Here is a 17,523-nt window from a genome sequence, read left to right as displayed (position 1 = left end):
TATGGCCAAAATACTATGGTACAAATACCATGGACTAGATTTTTATTAATACCATGCAAAAAACCATTATTAACCCTAATATTAGAATTAATAAAAATAAAAATGGCACATGGTATTGACCCATGGTATTCACCAAAATGGCACATGGTATTGACCCATGGTATTCACCTGGAATGTAGCCTATTTAAATGGGGGAATTAAACGAGCATGTAGCCTATGCTAAGATTCACTAGGACTTTACAAAGTTTTATTATTTAGTGAAAGACTCGCCAAGATCTTACAAGATTTTATAATTGAGTAAAATATTCGCCATGTGTGGTGAGAGATTCGCCAAAAAATTATATATACATATTATATTATTGATAAAATCGCCTTCCATTTTTCCTATATACCATGGAGATTCGCCCATTTATTATATTTATAAATTTAGGGGGGGGTTCTTAAAATTTTCCCTGATGATATTGTTAATTGTAAGAAAAATTTGGGTGAAGAAATGAAAGAGGCTGGTGTGGTTAAAAAGGTTCTAAGATCTTTGTCCCCTAGGTTTGAATCTAAAGTTTCTGCAATAGAAGAAAAAGAGAATCTATGAAACCTTACCATGTCACAGCTGCACGAAATTCTGACTGCTTATGAAATGAGGAAAGGAGGACCACCATACAGGAGAGAAGCTGTCTTCAAGGCTTCAGGCAAAGGAGACTAGTATGAGTTAGGACATGTGCCAGAAGAAGAAGAAGAATCAAATTTTGTCAAAAACCTTTAATGGGGTGTTGGACGATTCCATAGGTAAGTTACCTTTCAAATGATTTGCTTGTGGAAGAGTCGGTCACTATGCTACCAAATGTCCTCATAAGGATAATATTGACAAGGGGAAGGAACCTGTTAGATGGAACAAGAAACATAATGCAAATAAGAAAAGCTATTACACTCATGAAGATAGTGATGGACTTTCAAATAGTGACGAAGATGAACGAGGTAATAATTATAGACTTTTAATGGCTTTTGAAGATGATGATTACATGGATGCTATAGATGAAGAAGGTCTTTATGAAGAGATTTCTAATCTCAAAATTTGTTTACAGGAGCAAAATGTGATTATTGATTCTTTGCAATGTCAACTGGCTGAAAGGGAAAAACGTCATGAAAAATTGGAATGTGAAATTGTTGGTCTTAGAAAAGAGATTGATAAAACAAAAGCTCTTAATCTTAAATTTGTTAAAGGATCTGAAACTCTGGATGAGATTATCAATGTGCAGTGTTCTCCACTAATCAAGATAGGTCAGGGATATAATGGAGAAGCATCTCAAGCATCCACCTCCAAAAGTTATCTTGATGCAGCAAGGAGGAGCGAGGAAAGACCTAATAGAAATCATTAGGTTAATCAGGGACAATATACCTCAAGAATGAACAAAGACTATCAAGAAAATCGGGGGCAATCTACCTTAAGGACAAACAGAAGCCACAACCAGCCACAGGTAAAATCTTCCCAATTTGCCTCAAGAATGGATGTGAGTAGAAACTACAATCGGTTGGTTGATAGATTTGATAATCGTAGGAGTTTCTTCAATGGCCAATGTTTCTCTTGCCATAAATTTGGTCACAAAGTAGCTCAATGTGTTGCCTATAAGACAATCATGACTAGAGAAGATCAAAAACAAAGAAGTATGACTGGAATCACGAAGAGGACCTATAACAACATTTCTGCCCTTGAAAGTTAAATTGAATGTTCTATTTGTAATAAATTTGGTCATGAAGATTTTGAATGTAGGAGCAGGTTTCAGGAACAAATCTTAAATGCTAGAACATGGAAAATGAAGGAACTGCAACCAGAAAGATGTGGGACAGCTTTATATGCAGAAGGACAGGAAAATAAATGGTACATCGACAGTGGATGTTCGAAGCATATGACAGGTATTAAAGAAAAACTTCAATCATACAGTGCTTTAGAAAAAGGAAAGAAAGTTTCTTTTGGAAATGATACCCCTGCAGTCATAAAAGGAAAAGGCACTGTTCAGTTGAAAGAAAAAGTCAAGGCTGGAAATGTTTTGTATGTTGATGGCTTGAAGTATAATCTCCTGAGTGTCAGTCAGATGTACAGTCAAGGAACTGAGGTAATATTTCGATCAAATGGATGTAGTGTTCGTGATCTTGATACATGAAAAACAATGATCTAAGGCATAAGAACTCCAAATAATTTATACATATTTGAAGAAGGACAACAACAATGCTATTTGAGCAAGAATGATGAACACTGGTTATGGCATCGGAGGTTGGGGCATCTAAGCTTTTCACAGATAAGGAAAGCATGCAAATAACAAGTAGTTCATGGTCTTCCAGACATCAGAATTCTAGACAATACAATATGCAAATCATGTCAGTTTGGTAAGCAAACCAGAACTAACTTCCCTGAGAAGGGAGGATCAGCTAGCAGGCCTCTTGAACTAGTCCATACAGACGTATGTGTTCCATCTAGGAAAAGGTGACCTCGGGGAGAAGAATACTTTATATTATTCATTGACGACTTCTCCAGGATGGTTTGGATAGGAATTATGAAGCACAAACATGAAGCCTTTGAAAAATTCAAATCTTTCAGAGCATTGGTTGAAAATGAATCAGATCACAAAATTAAGTGCCTCAGGTCTGATAGAGGTGGGGAGTTTACCTCAAATGAATTTTTCAATTTTTGTGAAGAACATGGAATAAGAAGGGAATTCTCTACAGCTAGGACTCCTCAGCAAAATGGAGTAGTGGAAAGGATGAACAGAATGGTTCAACAAATGGCTTGTGATATGCTTGATGAGCTTGGAACTCCCGCAACCTTCTGGGGTGAAGCTGCATTTGCTACAATTGTTATTCTCAACAAAACAAATGTCCGGGTAAATAGTACAAAAACTCCTCATGAGCTCTGGTACGGTGAGACTCCTTCGGTAAAAAATTTCAAAATCTTTGGAAGAAAATGCTCTATTGAGAATAATGATGAACATCTTGGCAAGTTTGAACCTAGAGTAGATGAAGGCATTCTCCTTGGTTATTGTCCTCAAAGCAAAGCATATAAGTGTTACAACAAAAGACTTGGAAGAATAGTTGATAGCATTGATGTTGTGGTTGATGAAGAAGGAAATATTCCTAGGCAAGTAAATTATGAAAATATGGAAGAGGATGAAGACCATCCTTCAAATCAGACTAATGATGAAGAAGAACCTCAAGAGGCACCAGAGGAACATATAAGGATAGAAGAGAAGACTTCATCCAGGTATGTTCAGAAGTATCATCTAGAATCTCAAATTTTAGGGCAGAAAGAGGCAGGTATACAAACAATAAGAACAATTGTATAAGCCTCAAGCTATTTGGAATTTCTCTCCTCCACTAAACCACAAAATGTAAAAGAGGCATGCAAATATGAATGCTGGGTGAAGGAAATGGATGAAGAACTTGAGAAGATCGAAAAGAATAACACTTGGGAGTTGCTTCCTAGACCAAAAGATAAGAATGTAATAGGGACAAGATGGATCTTTAAAAACAAAATGAATGAAAATGGGGAAGTGATTAGAAGCAAAGCCAGACTTGTTTGTAAAGGGTATGCTCAACAAGAAGGAATAGACTTTGAAGAAATTTTTGCTCCCATTGCTAGGCTTGAGGCCATCCAAATGTTTCTTGCTCTCTCAAGCTTTCAGAAGTTCAAAGTATTTCAAATGGACGTGAAATCAGCCTTTCTGAATGGAGACTTAGAAGAAGAGGTGTACATTGAGCAACCAGATGGTTTCATTCTTGGGAATGATCCAAATCTTGTATGTAGACTAAAAAAGTCTCTTTATGGTCTTAAACAGCCTCCAAGGGCTTGGTACTATTTTGTGGACAAATATCTTCATCAACAAGGATTTTCAAAGGGATCAGCAGATAGCAATCTTTATATAAAAATTGAAAATGAAAAATTGCTAATACTTGTTGTGTATGTAGATGATATTATCTTTGGCAGCAATGAAGAAACTATGAGTCAAAACTTTTCCTTGGTGATGCAGAAAGAATTCGAAATGTCATTACTTGGAGAGCTAACATATTTCTTGTTCTACAAATCCAACAAAATGAAGGCCGTATATTTTTGTCTCAAACCAAGTACCTCAAGCAGATTTTGAAGAAGTATGGCATGGAAGATTCAAAACTAGTATGCACCCCTATGGTTATAGGATGCAACCTAAGTGAAAATGATGAATCAGCAGCAGTGCATCAACCAACCTATAGATCCATGATTGGAAGTCTACTTTATTTGACAGGTACCTGACTAGACATCATGCATGCAGTAGGAATAATTGGAAGATTTCAAGAAAATCCTAAGGAAACCCATCTTGAGGTAGTGAAGAGAATTTTCAAGTATCTTCAAGGAACTCAAAACTATGGCTTATGGTATCCTAGAGATACAGATCTCACTCTTCATGCTTATACAGATGCAGATTGGGCCGGAAGCATGGATGACAGGAGGAGCGCAAGTGGTGGTGCATTCTTTATGGGTTCTAGATTAGTATCTTGGTTCAGCAAGAAACATAGTTTGATTGCTTTATCTACAGCTGAAGCGGAATATGTGGCTGCTGCATCTTGCTGCACTCAACTCCTTTGGATGATGCAGACCTTGTAGGATTTTCAAATCACTTTTACACCACCTATCTCCATCTTTTGTGATAATACAAGTGCAATCAGCATTTCAAAGAACCCAGTCATGCATTCAAATACCAAGCACATATCGATCAAGTATCACTTTCTCCAGGATCAAGTGTTGGAACAAAAGGTCAAATTGGAGTATGTTCCTTATAAGGAACAAGTTGCTGATATTCTCACTAAACCACTGACCGGGGAAAATTTTGAATACCTAAGACAGAAGCTGGGAGTAGTTGATGCATCATCTTGGTGTTAAATCTTGTCTGTTTCAGAGAAAAATGGGTGTACGCGAGTTGCCTGAGGACGATCCGCGTACGTACGCTGGTTTGTAAAGAGACAATCGCGTATATGGAGGTTTGGTGGATATCAGTAGGGACAGGCTCTGGTTGAAGATATTCTGATATGGGTCTGGAAGAGACCATCCAACACAGGTTCAGGGGGAGCCGATAATATTCTAATAATGCATTGTTGGCATTATCTTAGAAGCTTTTGGTTCTAGTTCACAGCGGTTGTTGGATTCAAGTGGAACAAAGACAGAGGGAGACCAAAAGGAAATCTTGGTTGATGATCTGAATGGTGATTGACAAATGCTGTTGATATCAGTTATTGGTGACTTTCATAAGTCTTGCTCTAGTGATTTCGTCTCTATGTCATGTATCACTTTTAAGGTGTCAAGGTCATGTAACGACCTATTTTGGTTTCCCCACTATGCTTGGGATGAAGATGTAATGTACTTGGATGTCATATGTATCCCCACTTGTTTGGGTGGATGATCCCCACTTGGTTGGGTTATGGATGTATGTATTCAGTATTTTGGTGATAGGAAGGTCTTTTATGATGTATAAGTCATGGTTCTTCTTGAAGAACATCTTTTTGTAGATCTTGCCTACAGTCAGGGGGAGCATGGTCAGCACAGAAGGACAGAAATTTCAGCATGTACTCAGGGGGAGCACAACCCTTTGCTCTTTATGACAAAAGGGGAGAATGACTTTGAGGATCTTGGGGTTGCCATCAATTCCAAAGGGGGAGATTGTTGGCATTATGGCATAGGATTGGAACTATGGCACAGGTGTTGTCCTTGATCGTAACTCTCTTTGGTGACAAGATCTCAGTACAGGCTCTCAGAATGAAGAAAAAGACATATACGTAGGTTCACCTAGACGAAATCGCGTATACACGCGGGTTATACATTACAGAGGCACGTATGCATATACACGCACTTTCACGCAGGTAAAAGCACGTATATGTTGGAGAATTTACTTTTGGTCTGTAGTAGTTAGTCCTTGGTATTTGAACCTATGGTTTCAGACCATGGTATCTTGTCAAAAGTGTTGATCCCAAGTATTGGGTCCTTGGTATTGTTTATTATGGTTTTGGACCGTGGTATTGTGAAAGGCCTAAGACTATAAAAGAGGAAGGAGATCATTTGGCAAAGCATCATCTGAAATAACAAAATATCTAATAAGTGCCATATCTAAAATATTGGTGATTGGGGTGATGGTGCAGATCTTGATTTGAATGAAGGAGGAACCTTAGCGCAAAGAAGTATAAGCTCTATTAATGGGTCATAATCTTTTGTCTTGAATGATTATATCTTTGTATGATTTTGATATTTTATATGTGGCACATGCTTGATATATAAATCTGATAATCTGGGTTAATCAGTGTCTGCATATTTGAAAGTGTGAATTATCCTTTATAGATCTGTACCTAGGTTCAGTGAAGCTAAGGCGCGTATACACGCTGGTTCAGTGAATAAAAACAGTGTATAGGCAGGTTTATCCACGCAGAGGGGCATATGCACGCAGGTTTTAGGTTATTGAATTAGCGTATATCTTGTGAAATGTGATCTAGCTGATTCTATTGATTACTGTAGTGTTCTGGGTTTAGAATTTGGTCTGTTGTTACTATTACTGTGTTTTGGGTGCAGCTGTCAGAGAAGTATCTACTTGATTCAGTTCTAATTGGTGAAAAGGAGATTGTTTGATGTAGAAATTCTTGATGATTGATTGATGTTCATGGATCCAGTTTGAAACTTTATGAAACGTGGTCCCTGGAAGAAAGAGAAGGTTGTAGCCTTCTGTAGGTCAGCACCTACGTACTAGTATCTTGGCTAGTGCAAGAGCTAAGGGGGTTGTAGCTCCCTTCCAGGAGAAGTTGGAGAAGGAGAGAGGGTTGTAGCTCTTTGCAGGTTGCAGCCTGTGTACTGGTAAAGGACTGCACCAGTACATTGTAAAAAGGAGTTTCTAAATAAAAGAAGATAGAGACGAATTGCAGTAGGTGGTTTTCACCCACATTGGGTTTCCACCTTATATCTTGTGTTCTTGTGTGTGATTTTCTTCTGCTCTGTTTTACTATTTCTGGTTACTAGTTATTTGATTCTGATACACAGATTAACAGTCAACATCTGAAAGATAAAGTAAATTATAAGTTTGCATTGTATATGCGGGTTTCCTTATAGATAGTTGCGTATATTCGTGGGTTTAATTAACTGAAGTAGCGTATATTATCTGGATTTGAAAAGGGAATATTGGACTTGATAATACTGATTCACCCCCCCTCTTACTATTATTTCCAACAGACTCTTGCTACCCATTATTACATGTAAATTGTACAAGCAGAAATCACTCTTCCCACTTATTTTGTTGGCACATTACATACATCCTCAACATGTCCTCAAGGATTTGATTTACCCTCTCTATTTTCCCATTTGTTTGTGGATGATAAGATATACTAAAGGCAAACTCTTTCCCCAAGCTTGCAAATAGTTCCTTCCAAAACTTTGAAGTGAACTTGCCATCGTTGCCTGAAATAATCTTCTTGGGAACTCCATGTAACCTCACAATCTCCTTTATTAAATTGTGCCACCTCACTAGTTGAGTTGGTGGACTTGAATGCTGCAAAATGAGCCACCTTGCTCAACTTTTCAATGACCTCCATAACTGCATAATGTCACTTAGAGGTTCTAGGAAAACCTATGATGAAATCCATAGAGATCACTTATTTCCATTCTAGAATGGGAATGGGCTACAATGAACCAGTCGGATTTTTGCATTCGGCCTTCACCGGTTGGCACTGTATGCATTCAATAACAAAATCAACCACTTCCTTTTTCATATTAGGACCAAAATAAAGCTTCTTGATGACCATGAGAGTATTTTGGTGTCCTATGTGGCTAAAATATGGTTTTGTGTGGAAATATCTCATGATGAGACTCTTCAATTCCTCATTTCTCAACACATCATTATGTTCTTGAATCTAATAAAGTCGTCATATGTGAGATGATACTCTACATCTTTTCCACCCTCACCATCTTGCTGCAACATTTCCTTCACTTGTTGATATCTCTCATTGTATTGTCCTGCAATTTTGATCCTCTCTACAAGGTCCACTCCATAAGATCTTATGGATATCAAGTGATTTAATTCAATTCTTCTACTAAGTGCATCACCATCTCGTGTTCTCTTTTCCCTTGATGTATTTGATCTCAAAATTTAACTCACTAAGTGTAGCTATCCAACTAACTTGTCTAGAATTCAGTTTATGTTGGTCAAACATATATTTTAACCTCCAATGATCTGTCATAAGTGTGAATCTCCTACCAAGGAGGTTATTCCTCCACATATTTAAGGCATGAATAATGGTATCTAACTCCAAATCACAAGTCACATAATTTTCCTAGTGCTCATTCAACTTCCGAGACTCATAACAAACTACATGTCCTTCCTGCATTATAACTTCACCAAGCCAATCCTTACAAGCATTTGTACACACCACAAAATATTTTTATGGATCTTCAATCCTCAACACTAGTGCATTAGTGAGCAACTACTTCAATTGATCAAAATTAGCTACATACTAAGTTTTCCACTCAAACTTCTTTCCCTTCCTCTACAAGGATGTGATAAGGTTTCCTATCTTGGAGAAGTTTCAGATCAACCTCTTGTAGTAGTCTACTAACCCCATGAAAAAATTGATTTGATTCACATTCCTTGGTGTTGGCCACTCCATGTTGGCCTTGAACCTCTCTGGATCAACTGATATCCCCTACTTCGAGACAATGTGTCCCAAGTAATGTATCTATGATAGGAAGAATTGGCACTTTCTAAGATTTACATAAATATTTCTCTCTCAACAACTGTAGCATTGTAGCCAAGTGATTCTCATGCTCTTCTTCTGTCCTTGACTACACCAATATGACATCAATAAAAACAATGACAAACTTGTCCAAATAAGGACACAACACACTGTTGATTAAGCACATAAATGTAGTTGGGGAATTAGTAAGCCCAAAGGGTACCATTACAAAGTCGTAATGCTTGTGTTTCATCTAGAATTTGGTCTTATGAATGTCTTCCTCCTTGATGCACACTTTATGGTAACCTGACCTCAAGTCGGTCTTGGAGAATGTTGTTTCTCCCCTCAGCTGGTCAAACAAATCATCAATCCATGGAAAGAGATACCTATTATTTATGGTCACCTTGTTTAATTGTTTGTAATAAATGCATAATCTGAGGGTTCCATCCTTTTTCTTCACAAATAGAATTGGTGCTCTCCATGGAGACACACTTGGCCTTATCTAGCCCTTATCGAACATCTCCTTTAACTACAATTTTAGATCAACCAACTTACGAGTACTCATCATGTATGATGCCTTGGATACTAGTGCTACTCCAGGAATCAACTCAATAGAGAAATATACCTCTGTGTGAGGAGGAAATCCAGGAACCTATATTGGAAACACATCTGGATATTGCTGCAGAACTAGATATATTTCCAACAACTCACTTTTGTCATTCTCAATATTGTTACTAACTCTCTCATCACAAGAAATTTGCACTGGAAACAACATGCACTGCTTCCTACTGATATTCTTGGCTTGCATAACCATGAGAAGCCTCATTGAAGTAGGCTTCCTCTTGCCCTACAAAATTCTTCTTTCTCCCTAATCATCTAAGCACTCAATCTCTTTTTCAAATAAATCTACCTTAGTGTGGTGTTTGTACAACCAATACATTCCCAATAACATATTATACACACCCAATGGAAATAAATTTAAATTTGCAAAAGTTTCCATGTTGTTGAGTTCAAATGCCCATGAATTCACCCAATAATTTATTCTTCTTATGATTACTGTTTCTAGTAGAAACGACCATGTTTATACATGCATTTCCTTGGTGAGCCGACACTATTCTACAATATTTGGACTCACATAATTATAGTTAGAGCCCAAATCAATTAAAATATAAATAATCTAGTTGGAAAAATTACCTTACATCTCAAGGATAGATGCATGGTGGTCTTCCTAGCGATTATTCACCACTGCATAAATTACAGGCATTCTTTTCACTATGTGACACACTATCTGAGATTCCTATGTGCTATATATCTAAGGTCCTACACTTTTTCAATGCAGGAAATCCATTTTCTAGTGGTTCTCACCACACATCCAATGCCTCAGTGGCTTTTTTACCTCAAGCCCGCACTAGTATCCTCTAGGTAGTTTTGCATGAGCTTTCTCCCCTTGACCACTTTTCTACTAATTGGCCTTCATCAACTTAGGGCACACTTCATTTCTTACTAATGATATTTTTGGGACATATTTTATTATATTTCTTGTCACCTTTTAATTTCTAATCTCCTTTAAAATATGGCCTTCCTTTTGCTTGCTCATAGTAGTGCCCAAATTTTTTCATAGCATCATCCAAAGTTTGAGGCTCATAAAGCTCGATGTGGTCGCTAAATGATATGGAAACTAATTGATAAATAATTTAATTTTTTCCTTCTCATCCTTGAGATATGACACATATCTCAGCAGCTCAAGAAATATAGTAATGTACTTTTCATCTGACATATATCCTAATTTCGGCTCATAAAACTCCTTTTCCTTACTGTCGTAATATTGTTTGATAAATATTTCTCTCTAAAGAGAATTTCAAATTTACTCTAAGTCTAGATCTCTTCAATTATTCCTTTAACATTTTTCAAATCCTCCCACCATATGCCCACTCTTCCCTTTAGACTGTAGGTGGCTATCTATTCCTTCATGTTCTCAAAATAGTCATGAATTCTGAGAAAACTTCTTCGTCCCAAGAAGCCAGGCTTCTACATCTTTGTATTTCTTCACCTCCCAATCAAATTTAGGTGGTTTATCCTTCTTCAAATCCTTGGCCATATATTTTCTCCTCCTATTTCTCTGATGATGAAGGTGATGATGATGAGGATGATGGGAAAATGAGAATGATGCCCCCTGGTAGAAAAATTAGAATGCCTACTAGAATGATGCCCATGAGTGTTGGATCTTCCTTCTGGGGTGGTTAATGGTCCATTTCCCTTAAAAATATCTTCCCTTTCACTTACGTGGCTCTTCATAGATCTTACACCATCCCCCATTTTTTCTCTCTTCTTATTCCAAAAGGCTCAACTTGGCTCTATAGATAGCCCCCATATCATGTTGCTTCAGTCTGTGTAAGTCTGAGAGACTTTGCAGGATGACTGCATTCACCTGAGCTTGCCTCTCTTGTGCCTTTACTACTATTTCATTATCTGGCTTGGAACTTCTTATCTCGAATTTCAAGCTTCTCAAGGTATTCAACTAATAAGGAGAGTCGGATCCTCCCTTATTTTCAATTGATATTTCTTCCTCATTCCTACCTCTTGGTATCCATACTCTGACTTGTCAGAGTTGTACTAAACCATTCCTACCCTCATCCTTTAATTATTTATTATCCTTCAGTGATTTTGATGTGTTTTCATTCACACATAACTGTTAGATGCATAATAAAATAGACAAATAGACATAATCATGACCATGAACTTTGCTCTCATACAACTTCCACATTCGAAGTGTAGTTCTAACAAAATAGACCATGTTAGAACATCAATATTAATCAAAATCTAGCTATAAGCATTATCCCATTCTCATGAACAACCACCATATATATATATATATATATATATATATATATATATATATATATATATATATATATATATATATATATATATATATACACACACATATATATATACATATCTATATACATATCTATATATATATATATATATATATATATATATATATATATATAGATATCAGCTAGCAGACTTGGTTAGTTCATCGACCAATAATAAAATCTTATTAATGATTAGTGCTATGTTTCATGTGTAATCACAATCTAATACATATATCAATCATGCGTTCAATCAATTAGATTCAAACCTTATTTTAACACCTAAATATCAACTTAGTCAACTTTCTAAAAATCATCATGAAATCTCGTGTAAGAACTATGTTGTTAGCTTTCTCATGATAGAGCCCATCCAGTCCAAGTGTTGAACCTATATGCTCTGATACGACACTATGACACACCCTCCTAACCATAGAGCCACACCGAAGTTAGAAGGAGGTAGTCATTACGTAGAACCAACTCCCAACGTATAGTTATGGGAACAAGACCTAAATATTTTGACCTTTTTCAACTTCCTTCAAACTTCCAATAGAGGGCATTATAATTGCATCCATATAATTGATATGATTCTAATGATATAAAAAATTCCTGAATCCGACTTATCTATTAGGAGTTATGCCCTCTTAAAGATAGTACCTTTTACCTTCCTATATGATCTTGGCCTCCATGTGGAAACCATCTAGTGGGCCATGTGGTAGGTGTCTAGGATGCACTGCCACCATGGATAGGGACACATGGAAGGGAAACTAAAAGACCAGTTGGAATTTGGCCCATTTCCATTGGTGCACATTTTATTTTTCTTTCTAGGCATGATCCCCAACCTCCAACCTAAGTCAGGGTTGACCCTTCTCCTCTTGGCATGGTAATATGTTGGGTTGGGGTCATCCTCACCCCCAGACTGCCCAAATTACTGACTCCATTCGAACTCCCAACCTCTACCATTTGTATAATCGACCCACCAAAGGTAGTGGTATAGAGCCACCACCTGCCTGGCTGAATTCTTGACCTACGTCTTGGGGGTCATGAAGCTTAAATTTAATTCATTTTTAGTGTTTTAACAAGGTTCCAAGTACCAATTTCTGTCGTAATTTTTTTTGGTTTTTCTTGAATTTTTCAAGCACTGGTTCCAACACTCAATTGAAAATAATTTTAAGGAATATTATGCATAACATTTCCAACAATAACTCAATAACATGATGTCAAAATAACAACACATCCAAGTTCAATTCTTTCCTAAGAACATAGGGAGTAAGAGCATATATATAACAAACATGAAATTTACTTTCCTTGACTCTATCAACCCTACCAGCTGAAGAATAAATGTACAAGGATTCAACGTCACCTGCATATAATAATATTGAAGTGAAAAGGGTGAAACCATAAGGGTTAGGAAGAACAGGTATACAACAACCCATGAAAAGACTTTCTTAGCCATTCAACATTCAATCATCACAATATGACAAGAATTCCATAATGACCATTGACTTCACCGTATAATAATTTTACTAGTGCAACCCCGACACTATCATAGGTAAATATATCCTTGCACCAGGATGTTAGTGTAAGGCCATTAACCACATGAAAACATTCATGCTTATTAATACATCCTCATAAGTATTATAACCAAGAATTCAACATATGTACACAAGTAGACCAAAGATTTTTAAGCGACAATTCAACATATCACTAATTCACATTTTAACATGATTTCCATACATGATTATGCATAAGAATAAATTATCTTAGATTTGTATTGAGGATAGGAAATGCATTTGGGACTATAACTCTCCACCCAACCAAAAACACGTTGCAACCAAGATACTTGCAACTGTCAACCCCAAACTAGATGATAGGGACTGAGGTGGTCTTGCTCAAGTGAATAAACTCCACTGCTAGCTAAAATAGACACTCCAGAGATCCTCCTACCCCCGCCCACCAACTACTTAGCAATCAATCAATGCAAAAGAAATAAATAGGCTTGTTGCATCCACCCTTTAGCTATAAAATAGCCACCCATGCACTCTAAGGAATAAAGAGGTTTTATCTCCACCTTGGAAACATGTAACACAATGGTTCCACCCAATGAAGGGAATCTAGAATGCATTTTCAAAATAGATGAGAAATAAGAAATGGACACCCAAATCTTCCTCAATTAGAAATCCAAGGCCTAAGCCTCTACCTTGGATGTCAAGGAAATCTAGAGAAGGCCCTCTCTACCCTCCATCCCCCGAAGATATCCCGAAACTTAAGCTCAACAAAAGGAAACCTATTTTCTCCTATTGCTCAAGTGAACATATAATTGTTTTATGAGGGTGGTGAAGGAAGCCATTGTCATCCACACTGTAGTATGTGCCACTAACTATTATATGACACATGTGCTCTTGTATTCCTATTATTCATAATAGATTTTCATGTACTTTTATGAGCATCTCCAGACACCACCAGTAAGACTCATGGTATACACTCTCTCCGATGCACAAAGCAAAAACAGATGACATAAGATACATAAACTTGGCATGTAATTGTTTGAGTAGAAGTCAAACCCAGTGAGCCCCTTCTCGTTCTTTTGGTTGTGTTCTTTGTTATGTGTGCATAATCCCTTCAAGAACCTGTGCGTATCTTCACTATGATGCTATGAACATATTCAAGATTTTATCTCTTCCTTCCTATGCATGTGGGTTCCCTCCACACTCTTTGCTTTCCAATTTGTGTATATTTTCCTTTTTCCACACTGTGCTCCTGCGATGTCTACATGGTTTCTCCTCTTTTTTGTGAAGTCGCAACTGTCCACACTACCCACATAACTTCTCATGAATTAAATTTTTTCCTTCTATCTTGTGTAGCTCAAACAAGTATGGGTTGTGTCCCTTGCTTCAATTTTACAACACTAGCCTCTCATTAAAACTCCATGCTGGTTACATTAAAGCTCAACAACCAACCTTCAATGGTTTACCCCAACATTCCAATTTATTTCTTCAACAAGTAAGCTAAACTTCCCAAGAAAATGACCTCCCTCATCCCCTTGGAATTAATGCCAAGATTACTTAACCCATTTAAATATTAAATTCAAATATGGAAAAAAATATTTACATGGAACGCATAAGCCAAATATAAGCATGACTGTCGCAAGGAATATACATTTCAGTGGACATAATGATGTGAACAGATAGGAATATAATCATAATGGAATAGTACCAGCCGAGTATGTACTAAGCCTAAAATAAATATATATAGAAAATTATTTTAGTTATCAGAAACATAAACTTCCTCTGTTGTCATTCAAGTACCAGGAACACGAACTTGTGACATGTTAAGTTCATATATGAACAAGGAATTCCTATCTAAGGTAGGGGAAAAATACTCTATAATGGGGGTCTGATCAAGTGCAAACCTGCCCTAAATAAATGGAAAATGGGCATAAATATTGTTACAACTTTATTTGATATGTTGATTACCAATGTATTTCAAGCTGAGAGTCCAAAACAATTGAATATACCTTGAGGGTTTTTCAGTGTTGGACTCTCAGAAGTCTTGTAGTGGACATTAACTTGGTTAAATATCTTGGTGATAAAATAGGGACCAAGGTTCAAAGAGCCTCTTATGATTAATATTTTAAATCACAAGGGACTAAGTTTTGATATCAAAAAGTTTGAAGCGTATTGGTAAGGCTTAATGTAAAATACAGTAAGAGGTTATAGCAGGTTAAGATATAACAAATAAACATATGAGGCCAAGTGAATGAACAAGTTATGACCTATATTAATTAACAAGGAGGTAGTATAGCAGCTATTTCTCCTATTTCAAGGTGATATTTTCCCCAAAACAAGACACTATAGATGAAATATGAACATAGATTATAAGAAGAGAAACTCTGAATATATATAGATTTCAAGAGTAAGACTATTTCTAAAAGAAATGGAATTATGGCATTAACGTGAATTCCTGGATAAAGGTTTGAAGAACATAACTTATCTAAATCATAGAAAATAAAGATGTTATCAGTACTTTATTTGGCTGAAACAAAGGTGAATTGATCTAGGTGGATTAGAGTTAAAGGAAAACATAACATATGCATAAAACAAGATATATATATATATATATATATATATATATATATATATATATATATATATATATATATATATATATATATATATATATATATATATAAAAGACACCATAAGGTTTTTAAATGCCAGGGCATTGGGAACCCAAAAAGAGTCTCATTGAGCATATTTAAGGTTAGTATTATCACAACTTGAACATTTTTTCCAAGAAAAACATATACTAAAAAAATAATTGGAGTATGAGTATACTAAATGTTATAATTTATGGCTATGAATCAAATCAAACTGATTTTCATAAAGTTATAATTTATGGATATGAATCAAATCAGAATGACTGTCATAAATAGACTTGGTTTGTAGTATTGATAAGATTGATAAAACTATGGAGAGATTACTAATATTTTTAGTTGGGAAATATATAAATGTCTATGGAAATTCGAAAAGAATATTTTGAAAAATCTGTGATGGATGAATTGTGGTAATCTATTTCTTGATATTCTAAAAGTTTTAAATATAGAATACCTAAATAAGATAAGGATTGTGGCATAAGAGACTGGCCAATGAGATTTTCCAGTGAGAAAACATGAGGAAATAGGTAATGGGGTAGTAACAAAAGAGATTACTGACTTAAAACGCTTGTAAATAACCATCATAGTGCTGATAAGATGGGATGGAAGGTCATAGTAATTGGGTTTAAGGAAAAAATAATCTTGAAAATACCAAAACAAGTAACAAATTTCAAGGCTATCAACATAAAAATTATAGTTGGTTTTCCCAAGAGGCCATAAATTATAAATGAATAGGGCTAAAAGGGTTCATAAAATGTAAAATTTATGCGGAAATGGGTAATTGTGAAATCGATAAAGGGTAAAATAAGAATGAAAACATGTAATTCCTAGAAAGGAAATTACAATGGACCGTCAAGAGGTAAAATAACTTCTTCATTGACATATACCCATAGGATGAAATAGTCCTCATATTTGCATGGGATTACAAATTTGTTTTGTTGATTCATTTAAAAATTTTCTAATTGGTTTATATTATATCATTTTCCAAAAAAAAAGTGTTAAGTTCACCTAGAATTAGAATGACCAAGAAAGTGGGTTGAATGAAATGATAGTTAAATAAAGTTTGAGTTTAGTTGTTGTAGTAGGATAAACAAGTAGATGTTGATTGGCTTCCCTAGAGTAGCCCAATAAAATTAGAATTTTTATGTCTTGGAATAATGAAAATGAAAAGGGTTATGACTAAGTCCTGCAACCATAACTATGAAGGGGAATCTCTTAACCTAGCTTTGCTAGTTGAGGTATTGTATTTTTTCTAATATTGAGAAGATGTCCTAAATTGATGAAGACATTTATATTAACATAATGTGTGTTAATAAAATTGATACACATAAGAATGTAAGGGGAATAGAGCCTGCATCAACAACCTACAATGCACAGTGGAATAAAAAGATCAAGGGAGTGAATTAAAGTAAGGTAGTGATGAAATGTAGAAGGAATGTTGTAGGTTTGGAACATTATAACTCTTTTGTGTTTTTATTGCATGCCTTGAGCATAGTCATACTATTTTCTGAACTTTTCCATGTGTTGCTAACCATGAACTTTTGGTTTGCACTAAAAGAAAGAAACAAAGATGGACATGGTGAAGTCCACTTGTGCTAGAACAGGGAGTAATATAACAACCATCGGAATGGATGAAAATGGAGGATATCCTAATCTATGTTTATACATGCGTAATTCATCTTTGTGATTGTGGTAACAAAGTAAAATATAGAATGTTTTATGATATGACACGTCACTAGTGTGACTCATAAGAAGAAGTGAGGTAAGAAA

The sequence above is a fragment of the Pinus tabuliformis genome, chromosome 2_2 (assembly GCF_031772625.1).
Source record: "Pinus tabuliformis cultivar Carrire ecotype Pingquan chromosome 2_2, CPIR1, whole genome shotgun sequence".
Taxonomy (NCBI): domain Eukaryota; kingdom Viridiplantae; phylum Streptophyta; class Pinopsida; order Pinales; family Pinaceae; genus Pinus; species Pinus tabuliformis.
The sequence above is the reverse complement of the archived record's forward strand: the minus strand, read 5'-3'. Positions refer to the sequence as shown.